The 25,233-nt window shown below is 38.0% G+C and overlaps 1 protein-coding gene across 11 annotated transcripts in view; it reads right to left on the minus strand.

The window, feature by feature from the left end:
* ERC1 (ELKS/RAB6-interacting/CAST family member 1) overlaps positions 1-25,233 on the minus strand; it is a 556,187-nt gene that overhangs the window by 467,873 nt on the left and 63,081 nt on the right. The gene's annotated exons all lie outside the window — the stretch shown is intronic.

Below are 25,233 nucleotides of genomic sequence, written 5' to 3' on the forward strand. Positions count from 1 at the left end.
GGCTCGTACCTGTAATCCTAGCACTTTGGGAGGCCAAGGCAAGCAGATCACAAGATCAGGAGTTTGAGATCAGCCTGGCCAACATGGTGAAACCCCGTCTCTACTAAAAATATAAAAATTAGTCAGGCATGGTAGTGCACACCTGTAATCCCAACTACTCCAGAGGCTGAGGCAGAAGAATTGCTTGAACCTGGGAGGCGGAGTTTGCAGTGAGCCAAGATCAGGCCACTGCACTCCAGCCTAGGTGACAAAGCAAGACTCTGTCTCAAAAAGAAAAAATAACAAAGCATAGCAAAACACAAAATGACTTTTAAGTATTATAAACATTAAATAATAAATATTAACATTTAACAAGTGGTTTGTATATGCCAGATTGTGCCACACATTTTTATGTTATTCAATCTTCATGATGACCTTTATTATTTTATTGTAGTAAAAACCCTTAATGTGACATCTACTCTCCTAACAATTTTTAAGTGTACAATACATTATCGCTGCCTACAGGTACAATGTTGTACATCAAATCTCTAGAGCTTATTCATCTTAACCAAAAGTTTATGCCCGTTGATTAGTAACGCTCTATTTCTCCCCATCCCCGGCAACTACCATTACACTTTTTGATTCTGTGAATTTAACTGTTTTAGATACCCAACACATGTACTATTATTTAATTTTATAGATAAAAGCACTAGGCTGAGAGAGGTTTAAGCACTTGCCCAAGATCACACAGTAAGTTATAGAGCTGGCATTCAAAGCAATCCTTGCAGCCCACTGAAACTAGAACCAAGACAAACAGAAAACTCCAAATCAGCTTTCCTCCTGTAGTAGCAAAAACAGAGCAAACTGAGGAAATCAAAACTAGTAATACCCAAAGATGATAATACAGCAAAGTTTTTTCTAGTTAGAATATGAAAAGCTTTTTATACAGGGGACAATAACAACATGGGTGACTAATTAAAGGTGTTAATGCAGATAAACTACTAAAAATGTTTGAGAGGGCATATCTTTAGCTTGTATCCCTAAAGAGGGTATATGAACCTTTAATCTGAAAGGATAAGTAAATTCCAGCACATTATACAATGAATTCCAAAAGGCTGTTACATCAAGAAACTTGTCTTTAGGAATGAAGAAGCAACAATAAAAGATCATTCCTTGTATTCAAGGCCTAGGAGTGTACCATACTGGGAAGAACACTAAACTGTGATGAAAAAACATGAGTTTTGGTTCTGGCTCTCACACTGACTAGTTATGACATTTAGACATGTCACCATCTTTCTGGGTTTCAGGTTCCTCATGCTTTAAATGAGGGTATAAATACCTGCATTATCCATTCAAAAAATCTTTTTTTTTAAACAAGGTGCCTGCTGTATTAGTTTGTTTTCACGCTGCTGAAAGACATACCCAAAACTGGAAACAAAAAGAGGTTTAATTGAACTTACAGTTCCACATGCCTGGGGATGCCTCAGAATCATGATGTGAGGCAAAAGGCATTTCTTACATGGCAACAGCAAGAGAAAATAAGGAAGAAGCAAAAGCAGAAACCCCTGATAAACCCATCAGATCTCATAACACTTATTCACTATCCCAAGAATAGCATGGAAAAGACCAGCCCCTATGATTCAACTACCTCCCCCTAGGTCCCTCCTACAACATGTGGGAATTCTGGGAGATACAATTCAAGGTAAGATTTGATGAGGGACATAGCCAAACCATTATCACCTGCCAATGTTTTTCAGCCTTAAAAAGAAAGAAATTCTTATACATGCTACAACATGGATGAACCTTAAAGACATTGTGCTAAGGGAAATAAGTCAATCATAAAAAGACAAACACTGTACATATCCATTCACATGAGGTATGAGAGCAGTCAAATTGATAAAGAAGGAAATAGAACAGTGGTTGCCAGGACGTAGGAGGAAGAGGAAATGGGGAGTTATTGTTTAACGGATATAGAGTTTCAATCTGTCAAGATGAAAAAGAGTTCTGGAGATAGATGGTGGTGATTTTGCAACAACATAAGTATACTACTAAACTGCACAGTTGAAAATGGTTAAGACAGTAAATTTTATATGTATTTTGCCATAATAAAAAATTGGTTGGAGAGAAGAGGTCTTTCATAGAATTCCACTTATGGATGTTTTCTCATTTTTCACTATTTCACTAGATGCACTTTCACATATGTATCTTTATACATGAACCCACATTTCTCTTGGGAAAAAATTCTCAAAGAAGGAACTGCTGGATCACAAAGTATGCACAATTGTAATTTTTATACATATTACAAGTTATTTCTATATGTATCTTTGTATATCTACTTTTGTGACTCCTCTCTCCTTGTTTTTTGCCCATTTTGCCATTGAACATTTTTTTCCTAATCCATTTTAAGAGTTCTTCATATCAGGAAAATAATCTTTCACCTGCTCTGTATGTTACAAATATTTTTCCAAATCTGTTATTTTTAACATTTTTATGATGACTTTTAATAAATATTTTTTTATTACAAAGACAATGACATTTTCCTTTATTATTTCTGGTTTGGGTATTATGCTTTTAGCAAGCAGTGAACTTTCAATTCTGGTAGTCTTCAAACTCTTGAAAAGCACTGCTATTTCTTCAAAGAATAAACTTACCAAAAAAAAAAAAAAATCATGGACCGGGTACGGTTCCAGTACTTTGGGAGGCCAAGGCGGGCAGATCACGAGACCAGGAGATCAAGACCATCCTGGCCAATGTGGTGAAACCCCGTCTCTACTAAAATACAAAAAATTAGCTATGTGTGATGGTGCATGCCTGTAGTCCCAGCTACTCAGGAGACTGAAGCAGGGGAATCACTTGAAACCAGGAGGCATACATTGCTGTGGGCCGAGATATCTCACCACCGTACTCCAGCCTGGTGAAAGAGCAAGACTCCAACACAACGAAAAAAAAAATCAGGTATTTAAATTTACAAATATAAATTTAAAAATGCATTTCACTACCAGCATCATCTTTTAAAGATTAACAGCTGCTGGAGTTCAAAAGACCCTCAATAAAAAGATGTATCAAAATGCTAATTCTCTGAAGCCTAGATTCTTTCCCCTGGAAATCAAAAAAATCCTAACACTCCTGAGTGAATATATCCCAAAGGGAAATACCAGAAGTTAAATTCAACAGGGAAGCTGATTTCTCGGTATGACTATTCCTTCTTTTTTGAACACTCATCATCAATTCATTCAAGTCAGGAGAAATATGGCTACAGCTAATAGTTTCACATACGCTTTGGCACATACGGCTAAATGTAGCATGGCAATTACTATTTTGGTAAAGAAAGAAAACTACTAATGTGTTTGGTTCTTCAGCTCTGCTTGCACCCATTTTATCATAGTATAAAAATAAAACAATGCTCTGACTGGTAGCCTAGAAGTCTACACAGCAGTTTTCCCCACTGAAATATAAACCAACATTTCCTCTTTCGGCTACAATCAGGCTAGCTTTATTTTATAAAAATTCCTGCCAACTCCTTCAGAAGAAGAAAAAAAAAAGCAGACTATAAGCCAGGCTACTCTTTCTCCAGCATATTCACACAGAGGATAAAACGGGCACATTCACACATCACAGACATCTATAATGATCAAACAAAAACAGATACATTGAGTTTAAGGAAACATCTCAGTTGTAAGACATTACTAGAATGTCTATTTGGGAAGTCTGTTTCCAACACACTGCAAATTTTATAGCAACACCCACTAGTCTACTTCTCACTCTAACACTCAGCTTGATTTTAAAGGGTTGGGAAAGTATTTGCCTAAAATTTACTCCAGGGACTGTACTATTATTACACCAAGCAATATCTCAATGAAATGGTAGGATATTGTGAGCAACAGCAATGAAAATTCTTAACTATCTGACAGGGACTATGACTTTTATTACAACAATAATGTATCTGCAAAAACAATGATAGATCACAACTACTATTCATATATTTTAGATAAATATCAGAAGCTCTTCTGAGGCAGAACTTCCAATAAATAAACTATCATTAGTTTCTTAGAACAAGAGTACACTTTGATCCCATTTATTCTCATTCCTAAAATAACTGAACTATGTAGACTAGAGATATTTTTAGTGAAAAAAAAATTATAGATACATAAAATGGTCATGATTACATACAATATATCACAGAAAATTCAATATACTGTTTATCAAGATCAGAGTCAGAGAAAACTCCAGTATTGTACCCTATTATAAATGTTAAATCAAAAACAATTTTTTTCTGAAACATAAATACATGTATTAAATAACTTTATTGATGCAACATGCAAAAGAGTTTTAAATAATTCTTAAGTCAACCAAGTCAAGTTTCCAGTCTCCTTGGGCTATCTGATGTTCTCTGTGCTGCCCAGGGCTGTATGTATATCGATAAAATAGCACTTATCGAACTGATCTGCAATTTAATTCTTTGTATTTATTGTCAATAAACTTTCTAGGACTTAGGACTGTTATCTTTTTACCCTGGGCACAGCACAGTAATTGACTACCATAAGGGCTCAATAAATTTCTGATGAAAAACTGACAAAAATTTAATGTTGAGAAATTATGTTGAAAGTAAATGGCTACTGTATACTAGTTGCAATTCAAGTATCTGGGAAGTTATTATACCTCTTCCTTAAAAAAAAAAAAAAAAAAAGCAGTGAATTACTCTTATTCTAAAAAAAAAAAAATCATGCCTGTAATCCCAGCAATTTGGGAGACTGAGGCAGGAAGATTACGAGGTCAGGAGTTCAAGACAAGCCTGACCAACATGGTGAAATCCTGTCTCTACTGAAAATACAAAAATCAGCCGGGCATGGTGGCACGTGCCTATAATCCCCGCTACTCAGAAGGCTGAGGCAGAAGAATCAATGAACCCTGGGAGACGGAGGCTGCAGCAAGCCGAGATCGTACCACTGCACTCCAGCCTGGGAGACAGTCTCAAAAAAAAAAAAAAAAAAAAAAAAAATCAGTTCTACTCCAACCAATACAAATAATTCTTCTTAAATCCAAACTGACCAAAATACAAAACACAATCCTATTAAAAATGTTCATTGTATACTATAGGTTTATTCAGCATCTGACCTGAAGCAAAAAGAAGCATTTTCAGATTAATAGTCAGCAAGAATCTTTCATAGTTTTAATACTATAAAAAGCACACCAAAAGTACAGGATGAAGTTCTTATCCAAAAATAAAGCTCACAAATGGGTAAAACCTAAGAGTTACAACCTATTACAAATTTTAAATTAACTACAACATTCAAGAAAGACAAAAGGAACACAGATAAAGCATTGTAAGCTTAATTCATAAAACTTTAATATATCTCTATGAAAACAAAGTACAGTTGACTCTTGCACCACACAGGTTTGAACTTTGAGGGTCTGCTTACACATGGATTTTCTTCCGCCTCTGACATCCCTGAGACAGCAGTATCAACCCCTTTTCTTCTTCTTCCTCCTCAGCCTACTCAAAGTGAAAATGATGAGGATGAAGATCTTCATGATGGTCCACTTCTACTTAATGAATAGTAAATGTATTTTCTCTTCCTTGTGATTTTCTTTTTCTTTTTTTCGCTTCCGAGACGGAGTCTTGCTCAGTCGCCCAGAGCTGGAGTGCAGTGGCACCATCAGCTCACTGCAACCTCCTTATAGGCATGAGCCACCCCGCCCAGCCAATTTTCTTAATAACATTTTCTTTTCTCTAGCTTACTTTATTTTAAGAATGCAGTATACACATAAAATACAGACCAGGCATAGTGGCTCACAGTTGTAATCTCAGCACTTTAGGAGGCTGGGGCGGGTGGATCACCTGAGGTCAGGAGTTTAAGACTAGCCTAACCAACATGGAGAAACCCCGTCTCTACTAAAAATACAAAATTAGCCAGGTGTGGTGGCACATGCCTGTAATCCCAGCTACTCGGGAGACTGAAGCAGGATAATCACTTAAACCCAAGAGGAGGAGGTTGTGGGGAGCCGAGATCGCACCATTGCACTCCCCAGCCGGGGCAACAAGACCAAAACTCCATCTCAAAAAAAAAAATACATGTTAACATACATACAAAATATATATTAATCAACAATGTTATCATATCAGTAAGGCTTCTGGTCAACAGTAGGCTAATAGTTTAATTTGGGGGGAGTCAAAACTTATACACAGATATAACCCCCACTTAGTGCAAAAGTCAACTGAATTCTAATTTCCATTATTTTAAAAGAGGAAACTAGGTAACTAATTTAATGAGTTTGAACCACAGAGAATGAGACAGGGAAGAGCCTCCAAGGTAATTCGTTCCTCCTGATTGTTAGTTCAGTATTCTTTGAGTTAATGACAGATTTATTTTCTGTAAAGCAAAGCACACTGAATGCCCTCAAATATTTAACCAAATCAAAGTTTTCAGACTAATCTAAATGCCAGCAGGAGACTCCCCAAAATCCAAGAAAGACCCACACTAGAACTCAAATGGATGGATTAAACTGTTTAACATTCTCAACCATTATCTGGAGCTAACTAACCAAAATTATTCTCCTCTAAAAAAATATGTCAGAGTCAAGAAAATGAACAAGCAATTACACTAGAATTCTAACAACTCCTCTCTGCCTCTGAATCCAGGAAAAATAAGATTATCTTTTTGCTCTGCAAATGCTGTACATAAGTAGCAAGATATTCTTGGGGAACATCAAAATTTGGACAACAGGTTTATTTCAGCAATAGACACAATCCATCTTTACGCTACCACAACCCAGAACAGAAGTTAAATAATAAACGAAAATGTGGTCAGGCGCAGTGGCTCATGCCTGCAATCCCAGCACTTTGGGGGGCTGAGGTGGGTAGATCACTTGGGGTCAGGAGTTGGAGACCAGCTTGATGAACATAATGAAACTCCATCTCTAAAACTACAAAAATTAGCCAGATATGGTGGCTGGCGCCAATAATCCCAGCTACTCAGGAAGCTGAGGCAGGAGAATCATTTGCACCCAGGAGTCGGAGAATGCCGAGATCATGCCACTGCACTCTAGCCTGGGTGACAAAAACTCTCTCTCAAAAAATAAATAAATAAATAATAAATATACTATCAAAATGGGGAAGTCCTACTGTCATAAATGCATGTATGATGGTGGCTCTGTTACATTACAATGGAGCTAAAATTCCTATCACATTGTTATAACCATCATAATGTTGTAACACAATGTATTACCCATGTGTTTGTAATAATGTTAGTATAAATAAATCTACTGCGTTGCCAGTCATATAAAAGTGTGGTACCTACAATTATATACAGTACATAATACTTGAAGATAAATGACTATATTGCAGGTTTTTGTTGTTAGTTTTTATTTCCAGATCCTTTCTGTTCTTTATTTTTTATTTTTTTTGAGACACAGTCTCTCTCTGTCGCCCAGGCTGGAATGAAGGGTATGATGTCAGCTCACTGCAACCTGCGCCTTCTAGGTTCAAGTAATTCTCATGCCTCAACCTCCCAAGTAGCTGGGATTACAGACAGGCATACGCAACCATGCCCAGCTAATTTTTGTATTTTTAGTAGAGATGGAGTTTCACCATGTTGCCCAGGGTGGTCTCAAACTCCTGACCTCAGGTGATCCGCTGCCTCGGTGCTGGAGTAAAGGTGTGAGACAGCCCACCTCTTAGACAGTAGCATTTTATTGTTCTTACATCTCATGTATATTTTTCACACACTGCTGAAAATTTATTTTTGAAGAATTTATTGGCTAGGTGCAGTGGCTCATGCCTATAATCCCAGCACTTTGGGAGGTGGACGCATGCGGATCACCTAAGGTCAGGAATTAGAGACCAGCACAGCCAACACGGTAAAATCTCTACTGAAAATACAAAATGTAGCCAGGCATGGTGGTGCATGTCTGTAATCCCAGCTACTAGGGCAGCTGAGGCACGAGAATTGTTTGAACCCAGGAGGCGGAGGTTGCAGTGAGCTGAGATTGCACCACTCACTGCACTCCAGCCTGGGTGACAGAGCGAGATTCTGTCTCAAAAATAAAAACAAAATAAAAGAAATAAAAACAGAAAGGAACTGGAAATAAAAACTAACAACCAAAATGGTAAAACTTGCATAGAGAAGACCATAAATTTTTCTTTGAAGCAAAAAATCATGGTATAAACATTTGTACACAAACCCTTAATATTTTCAATAGCAATCATCAAATTAGATGTGTCTAAGACTCTTTTGCACATGTGTTTGTAAAGACATTAAGTAGATAAAAAGCTCAAGAAAATTAATGAAGAAAATTCTTATAACAGACAAACAGAGAGCCAAATCATGAGTGGACTCCATTCACAATTGCTACAAAGAAAATAAAATATCTACAAATACAACTTACAAGAGATGTGAAGGACCTCTTCAAGGAGAACTACAAACCACTTCTCTGCTCAAGGAAATGAGAGAACACAAACAGATGGAAAAACATTCCATGCTCATTGTTAGGAAGAATCAATATTGTGAAAACAGTCATACTGCCCAAAGTAATTTATAGAGTCAACACGCTGCCCCCATCAAGCTACCATTGACTTTCTTCACAGAATTGGAAAAAAAAACACCTTAAACTTCATATGGTAACAAAAGAGAGCCCACATACCCAAGACAATCCTAGGCAAAAAGAACAAAGCTGGAGGTATTGCTACCTGACTTCAAACTATACTACAAAGCTACAGTAATCAAACCAGCATGGTACTGGTATCAAAACAGAGATAATAGATATGGAACAGAACAGAGGCCTCAGAATTAATGTCACACATCTACAACCTTCTGATCTTTGACAAACCTGACAAAAACAAGCAATGGGGAAAGGATTCCCTATTTAATAAATGGTGTTGGGAAAACTGGCTAGCCATATGCAGAAAGCTGAAACTGGATCCCTTCCTTACACCTTATACAAAAATTAACTCCAGATGTATTAAAGATTTAAACATAAGACTCAACACCATAAAAACCCTAGAAGAAAACCTAGGCAACACCATTCAGGACATAGGCATAGGCAAGGACTTCATGACTAAACACCAAAAGCAACAGCAACAAAAGCCAAAATAGACAAATGGGATCTAATTAAACTTAACAGCTTCTGCAGAGCAAAAGAGACCATCGGTAAAGTGAATTGGCAGCCAACAGAATGAGAAAAAAATTCTGCAATCTACCCATCTGACAAAGGGCTAATAACCACAATCTACAAAAAACTTAAACACATTTACAAGAAAAAAACAACCCCATCGAAAAGTGGGCAAAGGATATGAACAGACACTCTCAAAAGGAGACATTTATGCTGCCAATAAACATATGAAAAAAAGCTCATCATCACTGGTCATTAGAGAAATGCAAATCAAAACCACATTGAGATACCATCTCATGCCAGTTAGAATGGTGATCGTTAAAAAATCAGGAGACAACAGATGCTGGAGAGGATGTGGAGAAATAGGAATGCTTTTACATTGTTGGTGGTAGTGTAAATTAGTGCAACCATTGTGAAAAACAGTGTGGCCATTCCTCAAGGATCTAGAAATAGAAATACCATTTGACCTACCAATCCCATTACTGGGTATATATCCAAAGGATTATAAAACATTCCATTATAAAGACATATGTACATGTATGTTTATTGCAGCACCATTTACAATAGTAAAGACTTGGAACCAACCCAAATGCCCATCAATGATAGACTGAATAAAAAAAATGTGGCACATATACACCATGGAATATTATGCAGCCACAAAAACGGATGAGTTCATGTCCTTTGCAGGGACATGGATGAATCTGGAAACCATCATTCTCAACAAACTGACATAAGAACAGAAAACCAAACACTGCATGTTCTCACTCATAAGTGGGTATTGAACAATGAGAATACATGGACACAGGGAGGAAAACAGCACATACCAAGGCCTGTCAGGGGGTGGGAGGGAGGGTTGGGGAGGTATAGCAGGGGGTGGGGGGATTGAGGAGGGCTAACATTAGAAGAAATACCTAATGTAGATGACGGTGGGTAGAGGGGATAGATGCAACAAACTACCATGGCGAGTGTATACCTATGTAACAAACCTGCATGTTCTGCACATGTACCCCAGAACTTCAAGTATAAAAAATTTTTTTTTAATTAATGCAGAGAAAGGCAATCAATTTAGGTAGTAAACAGTACAAAATATTGCTTCATGTTTTAGCAGCACTGTTAAGAGCAGATTAAGAATACCACATAAAATCTTCATGTCATTTTTAAAATGAAAATAAATTTGCTTTCCTGGTTATCGCCAATGCTATCACACAAACCCCAATAAATATATTTACTACCATTATTTCCAGACAGACATTTAATTACTGCATCTATACTGCAGAGGTTTTACACACCAAGTTTTATCTGTAATTCAAATGCTTAGGTCTATGATCACAAAACCTTTCACATCACTTCAGCAGTACTTTTTTTCTTTCTTTTTTTCTTTTTTTTTTTTTGAGAGTGAGTCTCACTATGTTGGCCAGGCTGGAGTGCAGTGACTCGATCTCGACTCACTGCAACCTCCACCCTCCAGGTTCAAGCAATTCTCCTACCTCAGCCTCCAGAGTAGCTGGGATTACAGGTGCCCACCATCGAACCCAGCTAATTTTTGTATTTTTAGTAGAGACGGAGTTTCACCATGTTGGCCAGGCTGGTCTCAAACTCCTGACCTCAGGTGATCCACTAGCTTCAGCCTCCCAAAGTGCTGGGATAACAAGCGTGAATCACTGTGCCCAGTCTCAGATTTACTTTTAAGGGAAAGATATTTATAGCTATGTTCGGAAGTACTAATGATAAAATTTTACATTTACAAATTAGACTTCAAAATTTTTAATTTCTGCTTATCAAGAGACCATTATATCATATAGAAAGAGAAATGAGGAAAAATTTTAAAAAGAAAGAGACCACTATAAAAATAAAATTGGCTTGCCACATAGAATAACTGTCAAAGGACTTGAATCCAGAATATATACACAACTTCTACAACTCAGTAATAATAGTAATAATAAACCAACTTTTTAAAAGTGGGAAAAGACTTAGATACTTCAAAAAGGAAAATACATTCCTGGGGAAGATGAACATTCTTCTAAAGACAATAAGCAATTGAACTAACCAAGAAGCAAATGAAAAAGTGACTAGTATCTTTAGTAATTGGGGAAATGCAAATCAAAACCACTATAAGTACCACTACACATCCACCAGAATGGCTAAAATTTACACAACTAACAATACCAAATGTTGCCAAGGATGTGAAACAGCCAGAACCAACAATGAAAATTGATCTGGTAGTTTCTCGTAAAGTTAAGTAAGCACCTACCCTAGGACCCAGGAATTCCACCCTTAGGTATTACCCCAAGAGAAATGAAAACATGTACCCATTAACTAAACCATTTAAAAATGTTTACAGCAGGCCGGGCGCGGTGGCTCACGCCTATAATGCCAGCATTTTGGGAGGCCGAAGTGGGTGGATCACGAGGTCAAGAGATCGAGACCATCCTGGTCAACATGGTGAAACCCCGTCTCTACTAAAAATACAAAAATTAGCTGGGCATGGTGGCGCGTGCCTGTAATCCCAGTTACTCGGGAGGCTGAGGCAGGAGAATTGCTTGAACCTGGGAGGCGGAGGTTGCAGTGAGCCAAGATCGCGCCATTGCACTCTAGCCTGGGTAACAAGAGTGAAACTCCGTCTCAAAAAAAAAAAAAAAAAAATGTTCACAGCGGTTTTATCCATAAGAGCCAAAAACTGGAAACAACACAAAAGTCCATCAATAGAAAATTAGATAAACTGATGGTACCATATTCATACAATAGAGTATTATTCAGATTTAAAACAGTAACTAGGGATACGGATAAATGCAACAACATGGTTAAATGTAAAAAACAACATGCTGAACAAAAAGAGCCAGACACAACAGGGTACAGACTGTATGATTCCATTTAAATGAAGTTCTAGAACAGGTAAAATTAAAGTAAAAGGAATCAGAACATTATCTGTGCTGGGGGGCAGGGATGACACTAACTGGGAAGGGATGCAAGGCAACTTTGTGGGATGACGGAAATGCTCTGTATCTTGACAGAATTGTAGATTACATAGGTGCTGGCATTCGTCAAAACTCATACAACCAAGATACTTAAGGTGTGTGCATTTCACTGTATGGAAACTGTATCTCAACCAAAATATGTTTTGAAAAGAAGTAAAACATATAAGGTTTAAAAAAGGAAAATAAATATTCAAGAGAATCTCTTAACAAGTAGGAATGACTTCACATAGAAGAAGAAGAGCAGACCAGACACAGTGGTTCACACCTATAATCCCAGCACTTTGAGAAGCCGAGGAGGAAAAACTACTTGAGCCCAGGAGTTCAAGACCAGTCTGGGCAACACAGATACTGTCTCTACAAAAAAAAATTTTTTAATTGACCGGCTATAGTGGCATGCATCTGTAGTCCCAGATACTCCGAAGATTCCCTTTAGCCCAGTAGTCTGAGGCTACAGTGAATGGTCATCATGCCACTATACTCCAGCCTGGGTGACAGAGACCGACCTTGTCTCAAAAAAAAAAAAGGTAATTTAAATAATTTTAAAGAACTCTTAAAGTTCTAACATGCTTTGTAGCATACTCTTATTGCCTAATTCAATGTACCCTTACATTTTTAAGGTAAAAGAGAAGATTTAAAAGCAGAAGTTTGGGGTTATAAAGACACATTCGAACATACAATAAAGTAAGAAAACCACCACCAATAATTTGCCTTATTTGCTTCAGATTTCCGCCTCTCTCTCTCTCTCACTATTGCTTATTTAAAATTCACATAAATGACTTCATTTGCACAAGGTTATCTTCGCAACTTCTTTTTGTTACTCAACATAATATGCTTGAGATTTATCCACACTGATATATGAAGCTCTATTTCATTCATTTTATAAACTGTATAATATGGGTTCACAATTCTTTATCCAAAAATCTAAAATCCAAAAAGCTGTTAAGTTTTTCCATAGCTTAATTTTAAAATGTAATTAACCCAAATGGCATGAAGACATTTATAATCTATTTATCACATTTAATATGAATATGCATAAATTTTGCTACAGAAAAATTAGTATGTTTGATTATGAGGTGTTTCCCAAATCCTAATGGGAGTGTTACACAATAAATGGTATACATACTGAATTACCTTTAATGTTTGAAAATCTCTAAATTCCAAAATACATCTGCCCTAAGTATTCTGGAGAAAAGGATTATGTACTTAAATTCCACTACACGAATAAATATCAATTTATCCATTCACTTACTAAGGAACAATTAAGTATTTTTGTACTTACTCACCATTTTTTTTTTTCTTTTGAGATGGAGTCTTGCTCTGTCACCAAGCTGGAGTGCAGTGGTATGGTATCTTGGTTTACTGCAACCTCCATCCCCAGGGTTCCAGCAATTCCCCTGCCTCAGCCTCCTGAGCACCTAGGACTACAGGCATGCACCACCACACCCAGCTAATTTTTGGCATTTCTTAGTAGAGACCGAGTTTCACCATGTTGGCCAGGATGGTCTCGATCTCCTGACTTTGTGATCCACCCACCTCGGCCTCCCAAAGTGCTGGGATTACAGGCATGAGACACTGCCCCTGGCCACTTATTCACTATTTATTATAATAAATACACCTCCATCTATCTAGATTCTTGAGCACATAGGTAAAAGTTTCTCTCAAGAAGACACAAAAACAGAACCACTAGGTAGCAGAGTGTGCTTCCAACTTTACCAGTCATTTAAACTTGCTACTTTTCCACTTTATATACAGCTAAGTACATCATGCAGTTGATAAAAGGAATCAGATATCCAGCCTGGAATGTTTCTATCTAAGGAACTTTTATACCTAATCATAGTAGCACTAACTTTTGGCATAAATGATCAAACTGCTATTTCATAAAAACAAAACAACCTACAAATGATCGTGCATTCAAGTCCACCAATAAGAAATAAAGGCACAGAATTTTCAAAGCTGTCAATTACAAAGCTGCCTTAGCAGAACCCTCACTTCATTCTGAGGCAGGAGAAATATTTTATTTAATATGGAATATTAAATAATTCTATCTCTCAATATAAGACCTTATGTTTCTCTATTCAAACAAAGAACCACTCGCCAAAAAAGAAATAACCTTTTGTGTCTTAATGTGTTCCTTACTGCCATTTTCAAGATAGTTTAGCTTACTTAAGAAGGTATACAGAAAGATGCCATCTTCGTGCTCTACATATGCAGAGATTATGCAATGCTCCAGTGAGAACACAGTGTAAGAAGGTGAAATTTCCCTGTTGAAAAAAAAATTAGTCTACTAATTGGTGATCCAATTAGTAGACTTCTTAAGACAAAAGAACCAAACTGATAAGCAATCAGGTATAAGAGGAGAAATCAATAAGTTTACCATGCCAGTATGTTTTGAGGTTTTGTTCACTTAAGAAACAAAATTATCAATAAAATCAGAGCTTAAAGTGTATGAAATGAAACTAATTTTCATTTTTTTCAAGGGCTTTTAACATCATTTTACTGTTAGAGGAATAAAAATTATTCTACAAAAACTTGAACCTCTCTCTCCATCTATGTTCCTTCCCACCTTGCTGCTTCCTCTTTTCAACTATAATCTTCTCTCTCAAAAAAAGAATTCGAGAGAAGAAACAAAAAAGATTGGGAATAATTCTAATTTCTCTACTCCTTTCACCTAACATCATAAAATAACATCTTTCCCTGAGAATCCCTACAAAATGCCAAGTACTGTACTTGTACACTAAGGTGCCAAAATTTTGATCTCAAAGATCCCTATATATCTTGGAGATAAGAAACCTAAAGGCTTAAAAGACACAATAATCGAGTTTCTCTTCTGGCCCTTTCTTACTTATTGCATACAAAAAATAATTACTTTTCACTTTAGGAATTAAAAAAACTTATTAGTCACCCAGGGATACCTGATTCTTTACTGATGCTTAGCATTTTTTTAATCCAAATATATGAGCTAGGATAGATGTTTATATATGTCTTTTTTCTGACAATTTCTGTGTGCTAGTGTGTGTCTGTCTGTGTGTGTTTGTGCATGTGTGTTTAATAGAGAAATAGGAGTTTCAATTTATTGCTCAGATTGATCTCAAATTCCTGAACTCAAGCAATCCTCCCACCTCAGCCTCTCCAGACTAGCTGGGACTGCAGGCACACATGCCACCATGTGCAGCTTTTTCTGACAGTTTCTAACAACAAATTTTTTGGTCCCCATATTATAGGGGTAATTGACATTTCAGATAAAGCTACTTGTTTAACTTTAAGGTGTCTATACAAAAACAAGAAAATTTAAATGCGGTATTCACACAAGAATATTTAATAACCTTAGTGAACCTAAAATTTTCACACCAGAAAGAAAGGAAGTACTCAATAATAGGAACATGTCTAACAGACACAGGAGTGAGCCTGAATGGGCTCCCACTAGCCAACTCTAGGACAGATTGAGCATCAAATTCAATAATGGTGGTTACATACAAACTATTGAAAAAATCAGGGATCTATAAATCCATACAGATATGATATAAATAAATTGAACATTTGATGAGAAATGAGATATTTACATAGTCTCAAGGCATCTCCTCACAAAATAAGTATTAATTACAAAGGGAGAATATCTGTCCAGTGGAGAAGCTGGACAGATATTATCACCTTGCTCAAGTGATCAAAGTGATCATCTTCAGTAATGAGATGGCCTGACAATCACGTGCCATCTGCCAGGGTGCAATGACAAGAACAGATCATCACTTCTGTGATATTCTTTTCAATGATATACAACCTGAGCATACAATGAAGAAACACAGGACAACCCAGAAGTATATTCTATAAAATTACTAGTCTCTAATCTTTTAACATATCCAGGTCACGAAGTCAAAACAGACAGAAACTGTCCCAGATTGAAGAAGATGAAAGAGACATACAACCTGTGGATTGAAGGAGATAAAAGAGACATGTAACCTGTGATTCTGAACTGAATTTTTTTACTTACAAAGATTATTTTTATTAGAACAAATGAAATTTTAATTTAAAGGTAATTTCCTGAATATGAGGGTTATAAAAAGGTCCCTTTTTGTGGGAAACATACACTACAGAAAGGGATGAAGTATGATGACATATAGGTTGGCAATTTATTCTAAAATGGTTAAGGAGGCAAAAAAGCTACTGTGTCTGCAATTTTTCCCTAAATTTGTAATTTTCCTCTAAATTTGAGATTGTTTGAATTTTTAATTACTCAAAAAATATGACAAAATTGGTAAAACCCCGTCTCTACTAAAAATACAAAAATTAGCCAGGTGGGGTGGCACACGCCTCTAATCCTAGCTACTTAGGAGGCTGAGGCAGGAAAATCACCTGAACCCAGGAGGCGGAAGTTGCAGTGAGCCGAGATCAGACCCCTGCACTCCAGCCTGGGCGACAGAGCCAGACTCTATCTCAAAAAAAAAAAAAAAAAAAAAGATTACTTAAGATGTAAAGTGAGAAGGGCATTCTTACACACTGCTGGTGAGGTGGTCTAATCTTTATGGAAAACAATTTGTCAATAGGTGTATCCAGAACAGCCTTTCTAAACCAGTACTGTATTCTGCTAAAGAACTAAGCCCTACATCAAGTAATTTCATGACTGAGCCAATATAGTTCAAGATGCTTAGGAAATAAGTTAATTTCACTACACAGAGTAAATACCTCAGGACATTAGAGCTTAATTTCCTCAAGGACCGAATTGAGAAAGGCTGATCAAGATCTATTTTAAAAATATGTATTCTTTAAGAATATTATAATAGTCCTCTTTCATTTTACAAGCACAATTGTGTCATTATCAAGAAGCTGAGACTGTATTTTAGCAATGTTGCTTTTCTCTCCAAACACAAGGTAGATAATATAACAATCTGTGGACTCATGTTTGTAACATTTTTCTCATTACAAGGTAATGAATACTACGTTAAACACTTTAAGAATGTATAATGTATATGGGGTGAAAAAAGGACTCTCCTATACTTCCTTTGATCATCTTTGACAAATAGATTCAATGATTTAGAAATTTACCTTAGGAAAATAATCAGAAAATGTGAATATGTATTAACAAAGTTAGTCATAACAGTATTATAACAAAATGAAGACATATCCTAAATATCCAACAATAAAAGAATGGCTAAAAGTATGACATCATTTCATACAGTCATTTAAAATAACCTTCCTGAAGAATATTTAATAACATTGGGCAGATGCTCTAAAGTTTTTAAATTGGTTTTTTGAAGTAATATAAAGAGTGTGTGGGCCAGGTGTAGTGCCTAACACCTGTAATCCCAGCACTTTGGGAGGCTGAGGAGGGAGGATTGGTTGAGGCTAGGAATTTGAGACCAGCCCAGGCAACATAGCAACACCCTGTCTCTACAAAAAAATTTTTAAAAATTAGCCAGGACTATTGGTTCACACTTGTAGTCCTAGCTACTCAGGCAGCTGAGACAGAAGGATCACTTGAGCCCAGGAGTTTGAGGCTCAGTTAGCTATGATTGTACCACTGTACTACAGTCTGGGTAACACAGTGAGACCCTGTGTCTCTAAAAGAACAAAAAAGTATGTGTGGTATGTGTACACATACATGCATAATCCCAATTGGGTATGTCTATAACACATAGAAGTACAGAAGGTTTTTTTCTTTTTTTTTTTTTTTTTTTTTTTTTTTTTTTTTTGAGACGGAGTTTCGCTCTTGATACCCAGGCTGGAGCGCAATGGCGCGATCTCGGCTCACCGCAATCTCCGGCTCCTGGGTTCAGGCAATTCTCCTGCCTCAGCCTCCTGAGTAGCTGGGATTACAGGCACGCGCCACCGTGCCCAGCTAATTTTTTGTATTAGTAGAGACGGGGTTTCACCATGTTGACCAGGATGGTCTCGATCTCTTGACCTCGTGATCCACCCGCCTCGGCCTCCCAAAGTGCAGAAGGTTTTTTTCTTATATACCCTTTAGCATTCTTTTTTTTTTTTGAGACAGAGTCTCACTCTGTCATCAGGCTGGAGTGCAATGGCGTGATTTTGGCTCAGTGCAAACTTCCCCTCCTGGGTTGAAGCCATTCTCCTGCCTCAGCTTCCTGAGTAGCTGGGATTACAGGCATGCGCCACCATGCCCAGCTAATTTTTGTATTTTTAGTAGAGATGGTATTTCACCATGTTGGCCAGGATGGTCCCAATCTTCTGACTTCGTGATCCACCCACCTTGGCCACCCAAAGCGCTGGGATTACAGGCATGAGCCACTGTGCCCGGCCTTACCCTTTAGTATTCCTAAACATTTTTTATTATATGTTGAGTACTACTTTGTAATGAGAAAAAAAAATGTTAAAGAAATAACTCTATAAATTACTATGTTACCTACTCTGTGTTTAGAGAGAAGCAACATTGCTAAAAGATAATGAATGCTTCCTGAAGATGGTACAATTGTGCTTATAAAGTAAAGGAGACTGAATATAATATTCTTCTTGAAGAATACAGAAATCAGGCCAGATGCAGTAGCTCACGCCTGTAATCTCAGCACTTTAGGAGGCTGAGGAAGAAGAACTGCTTGAGCCCAGGAGGTTGAGACCAGCCTAGGCAACAAGGTGGGGCCCTATCTCAACAAAAAAAATTTTTAGATTAGCCTGGCATGGTGGCACATGCTTGTGGTCCCAGCTACTCAGGAGACTGAGGTTGCAGGATCCCTTGAGCTGGGGAGGTCAAGGCTATAATGAGCCATTATCATATCACTGCACTCCAACCTGGACTACAGAGCGATACCCTGTCTCAAAAACAAACAAAAAATAAGAATCTTAACAGTGCTACTCTCACAATACACTCTTCCACGTACTCCAAAGTCAGTTCCAAAGGTAATCTCCAGTCAAGAAACACTGATTACAACTAATGAACTCTGAGTTAACTAAATGTGTACTACAGTTAGTATATTAAAACTAAGAAATTTGCTGAACCTTCAAATATACACTAATGAGGGACATTTTAAAGCTAGTAAGCAATAGTTGTCCTTGAGATTTTGGCCTATAAGTAAAATCTGCCTACTTTTTGAAAATGCCTTCCCCCTCCCCAGTATCATCAAGGTCCTAATAAAGTTAAAAGTTCACTTAAGTATTAAAGTTAGGCAGCAAATAACCTAAAATCAATACATCAAAGCTTTCTTAGGCAATACAATCTTCAGAGTCAAGGGAAACTCTCATTTAAGCACTACACACAGAGTTTACAGACAAAACAACAAAGAAACTATAACATCATCTTAACAATACTCTTAACAAACAAAGCACCAGTGAGTTACGCCTATCATTCAAGAACTCTGAAGTCACTGTTTGACATTTGGCAAAAGACTATAATACAATCTTTGAAATAAAATGTCAAACTGACACAACCAGCTATGGCAATTACTCTACAAAGCAGTGGCTAAAATGAAATACAGTAAAATTGGCAAACTACAATGGACACACATATAGACTGTTTTGCTCTAAATCTATTTTTAATAATATAAATTAGCTCATACACTATCATAGTAAATAGAGGACTATCATTACAACAAAGCTGTGCTGGTTCATATATATCTTTTCCTAGGCAAAAGAACGACAGAGGCAGAATTCCAAAGGAAAATGCCCTTGGCTTGGCTGCTGCATAAATCGTAATCCTTTCAGCTTTATTTTAAGAAAACTAAAAAAGAGCACCTGCATCCAGGGCTCCCTTCCTACAAGGGCACATCCCTAAGCACTTACGGCTCTCTGCTCAAGACAGACTGCACTTTCTCCTGCGCTAAGAGATCCACTTCCATCAGCATTTTCTCAGCACTGGAAGCAAGCATTTCTACTCAATTATTTCTGTGAGTTTTCAATATATGTCGAAGCATTCTCTGGCTACTATGACCTGGCATCCTAGGGCTACCCAGGTAATCTCCTAGGTACCATTTATTAATATTACTTCTGTTCGTGTTATGATTACAAAGTTACATATATTTAGAATAGTCTTCCCCAAACCCTAACTTTCCAATAGTGATATTTTATAGAATCTGATGGTCTTCAAAGGATAGCAGAAACACTGGCATTTTACACTAGCAGCTTTTCAAACTGCCTTGTTATAAAATGAGTTGTAAAAACAATTTAGTGGTTGAGTGCCAACCTTTTCTCATTAAAAGAAAATAAAATTTAAAATATCTAACATCTCCCACAAAGCAAGTGTTACACCATGACCCTTATGTTTTGGCCAGGCACAGAGGCTCACGCCTGCAATCCCAGCACTTTGAGAGGTGGAGGCAGGCAGACTGCTTTGAGGCCAAGAGTTTGAGACCAGTCTGGGCAATAAGGCAAAACCCCATCTCTACAAAAAATACAAAAATTAGCTGGATGTGGTGGCACATGCCTGTAGTTCCAGCTACCAAAGAGACTGAAGTGGGAGAATCACTTGAGCCCAGGAGGTTGAGGCTACAATGAGCCATGATAGACCAATGCACTCCAGCCTGAGCAACAGAGTAAGACCCCATCTCAAAACATACATACATACATAAAACTTTTGATTATTAAGACATATATGTTTCCACAATGGGTTATGGTCCAAAAAGTGATTCGTTTGTGCTAAATTAAAATATATATCCCAAAAACAATTCAAAATGTTAGATATTACACAGCTTAAAAAATATATTAATGTTAACTACTAAATCCTATTAAAAGTTTTCATAAAAATGACCACCAGGTTTTAAAGTCAAAGTGCTATTGAAGGATACAAAGCTTCATTCGTATAATTTTACTGAACCAGCCATGCCTAAAACACCAATATTTGACAAACACAAAAAAAGAGTATTATATTTAACCAGAATTTACAACTAGATGTGAAAAAAAGAAGGGGAGGAATAGACAATCAAAAATGAAACTCTTTTCCAAGTTAAAAAAAAAGAGAGAGATTTACTAATTCTTTTAAATAAGTCTCTTGCTTAAATTATCTCATACAACGCAGATATATTTTTGTTAACTTTTTTTTTTTTTTTTGAGACAGAGTCTCACTCTATCACCCAGGCTGGAGTACAGTGGCATGATCATGGCTCAATGTAACCTCAAACTCCTGGGCTCAAGTGATCCTCCCACCTCAGCCTCTCAAGAAGCTGGGACTACAGGTGCATGCCTCCATGCCTGGCTAACTTAAAAAAAAATTTTTTTAGAGACAGGGTCTTGCTATGTTGCCCAGGCTGGTCTCAAACTCTGGACCTCAAGCAATCCTCCTACCTTGGCCTCTCATATTAAATTTTTAAGTGTAATTTTCATAGTGTCTTCAAAACATGGTTTCAAATACAAACTTCAAATACATTGTTTCAAATATAAATAACTTTTCTATGGCAAAAAACATATTTTCAACTATAAAACTTAAAATTGAAAACTAAAATACAGAATTCAAATAAATATAAGTTAATAATCAAATGCTTCTACCTGATAATTTTTTTTGAGACAGTGTCTCGCTCTGTCTCCCAGGCTGGAGTGCAATGGCACAATATCAGCTCACTGCAACGTCCACCTTAGGCTTCAAGTGAGTCTCCTGCCTCAGCCTCCCAAGTAGCTGGGATTACAGGCATCTACCACCTATAAAATATCTGGCTAATTTTTGTATTTTTATTAGAGATGGGGTTTCGCCATGTTGGCCAGGCTGGTCTCAAACTCATGACCTCAGGTGATCTACCTGCCTCAGCTTCCCAACGTGCTGAGATTACAGGTGTGAGCCACTATGCCCTGCCTCTAGCTGATAATTTTCAAAGTATCAAACTCATTCAACAAATCTGTGTTTATGACTTAAGATGCTCTAAACATAGCCAGAGCAATGTAAATAACATGGGTGACCCCTACTGTCCAGTCCCCGATTAAATTTCAAGGGCTCACTTGGTTTGATAAACAAGGTGTAAAGCAGTTTAAAGCCACTATTTTAAACCACTAATACAGATCTTTGTTTCTGTTCTTCCTAGTCTATCTTCCAATGCTGACATAAGGCTTAGAATCAATATAGGTGAAGACCCCAGCCCACAGTAAATACTCAACAAAGGGCAATTATAGTAATCACAGTAGTGAATATTTGTTTTTATTTATGACTGTTCATAGAACTTTAAAAAAAATAATGTATTGTGGTGTCGTTCACATCACATAAAATTAACCATTTTAAAGTGAATAATTCAGTAGCATTTAGTACATTCACAATGCTCTGCGCAATGACTACCTCTACCTAGTTCCAAAATATTTCCATCATTCCAAAGTAAAATTGCTTACCCCTAAAGCAGTTTCTCCCCATTCCTCATTCTTCCCAGCTTCAGCAACCACCAATTAGCATTCTATATCTGTACATTTATCTACAAAAGATATTACCAGTAGGCTGGGCTCAGTGGCTCACCCCTGTAATCCCAGCACTTTGGAAGCCTGAGGCAGGCAGATTACCCGAGGTCAGAAGTTCGAGACCAATCTGACCAACATGGAGAAACCCCGTCTCTACTAAAAACACAAAATTAGCCAGGCATGGTGGTGCATGCCTGTAATCCCAGCTACTCAGGAGGCTGAGGCAGGAGAATCATTTGAACCCAAGAGGTGGAGGTTGCAGTGAGTCGAGATCGTGCCATTGTACTCCAGCAGCCTGGGCAACAAGAGCGAAACTATCTCAAAACAAAAAAAGATACTACATGTAAATGGAACCATACAATATGTGACCTTTTGTATCTGGCTCCTTTCAATCAGGATACATTTTTGGAGGTACATCCACACACTGTAGAATGTATCAGCACTTCATTCCTTTTAATGGCTGAATAATATTCTATTGTACAGCTAAAGCACATTATCCAACCAATACTATAGATATACGTATAGGAAAAAGTATTTCCTCACAAACACTGCTCCCTAAAATTAGAAGGAGTAGCTGGTTGCACCAGATGCACAGATGCCAACGTACAGACACACAAAACATAAAAAAGCAAGGGAAATACAACACCTCCAAAGGAACTCAATAATTCCCCGGGAACAGATTTCAAAGAAAAAGAAATCTCTGAAATGCCTGAAAAAACAAAACAATGATCTTAAGGAAATTCAGCAATACACACACACACACACACACACACACACACACACACAGAGAGAGAGAGAGAGAGAGAGAGAAACAGTACAAAGAAATAAGGAAAACAATCCATCAGTGAGAAATTCAACAAGGAGATACATAGACTGGCTCCATGATTCAGTTACCTTCCCTTGGGTCCCTTTCATAGCATGTAGGAATTCTTGGAGACACAATTCAAGTTGAGATGTGGGTGGGGACACAGCCAAACTTCTTTGAATATGCACTACTTCTTCCTGGTCCAATCTTGGTAAGTTCTATATAACCAGGAATTTATCCATTTCTTCTACATTTTCCAATTTGTTGGTGTATGGTTGTTCATAATGGTGCCTAATGATTCTTTGTATTTCTGTAGTTTTCTTTTTTATTTCAGATTTTATTTTAGTCTTCTCTCTTCATAGCCTAGCTAATGGTTTATGAATTTTGCTTATCTTCTCAAAAAACCAAGTTTTTGGCTGGATATAGTGGGCCACACCTGTAATCCCAGCACATTGGTAGGCTGAACTCGGCAGATCACTTGAGCCCAGGAGTTCAAGATCAGCCTGGACAACATGATGAAACCCTGTCTCTACTAAAAATAAAACGCAAAAATTTGCTGGACATGGTAGCATATGCCTGTAATCACAGTTACTTGGGAGGCTGAGTCATGAGAATTGCTTGAAACTGGGAGGCAGAGGTTGCAGTGAGTTAAGATTGCACCACTGCACTCCAGCCTGGGTGACAGAGCAAGACTGTCTCAGAAACAACAGCAACAAGAAGAAGAACAAATCCCAAAACAAGTTTTTGTTTCATTGACCTTTTACATGTATCTCTAATTATCTATTCTAATCACATCTACCTCCACATTTCCATTTCATTTGTTTCATTTTTTTTTTTTTGAGATAGAGTCTCACTCTGTCCGCCAGGCTATAGTGCAGTGGCACAATCTCAGCTCACTGTAACCTCTGCCTCCCAGGTTCAAGTGCTTGTCCTGCCTCAGCCTCCTAAGTAGCTGGGTTTACAGATGCCTGCCACCATACCTGGCTAATTTTTTCTATTTTTAGTAGAGATGGGGTTTCACCATATTGGCCAGGCTGGTCTTGGACTCCTGATCTCATGATTCACCTGCCTTGGCCTCCAAAAGCACTGGGATTACAGGCATGAGCCACCGTGCCAGGCCAACATTCTATTTTAAAAGGAAAGCAGAGCACAAAAGTTGGGAACATTTGCAGCCTGACCATGCGATCAAAAAGAAAAACCCATTTTCTGGGGAGAAATTCAGGCCAGCTGCAGAAATTTCCTTAAGTAGCAAGGAGCCTACTGTTAATCCCCAAGACCAGGGAGAAAATATCTCCAGGTCATGTCAGAGACCTTCATAGCAGCCCCTCCCATTACAGGCCTGGAGGCCCAGAAGGAAAAAGTGGTTTCCTGGGCCAGGCCCAGAGTCCCCATGCTGTGTGCAGCCTAGGTACTTGGTGCCCTGTGTCCCAGCCACTCCTTCCGTGGCTGAAAGGGGCCAAAGTACAGCTCGGGTTGTGGCTTTAGAGAGTGGAAGCCCCAAGCTTTGGCAGCTTCCACATGGTGTTGAGCCTGCGTGTGCACAGAAGTCAAGAACTGAGGTTTAAACACCTCTTCCTAGATTTCACAAGATGTATGGAAACACCTAGATGCTCAGGCCAAAGTTTACTGCAGAGGTGGAGCTCTCATGGAGAACCCCTGCTAGGGTAGTGCAAAAGGGAAATGTGGGGTTGGAGCCCAGACAGAGTCCCTACTGGGGCACTGCCTAGTGGAGCCATGAAGAGAGGACCACCATCATCCAGACCCCAGAATGGTAAATCCACCAACAGCTAGCACCATGTGCCTGGAAAAGCTACAGACACTCAATGCCAGCCCACGAAAGCAGCTGGGAGGGAGACTGTACCCTGCAAAGTCAGAGGAGTGGAGCTGCCCAAGACCATGGGAACCTACCTCTTGCATCATTGTGACCTGGATGTGAGACCTAGAGTCAAAGGAGATCATTTTAGAGCTTTAAATTTTGACTGCCCTGCTGGATTCTGGACTTCCATGGGCCCTGTAACCCCTTTGTTTTGGCCAATATCTCCCATTTGGAAT

Source organism: Aotus nancymaae, unplaced genomic scaffold, assembly GCF_030222135.1.
Source record: "Aotus nancymaae isolate 86718 unplaced genomic scaffold, 86718_ANA_hifiasm-v0.15.2.pri h1tg000016l, whole genome shotgun sequence".
Lineage (NCBI taxonomy): Eukaryota > Metazoa > Chordata > Mammalia > Primates > Aotidae > Aotus > Aotus nancymaae.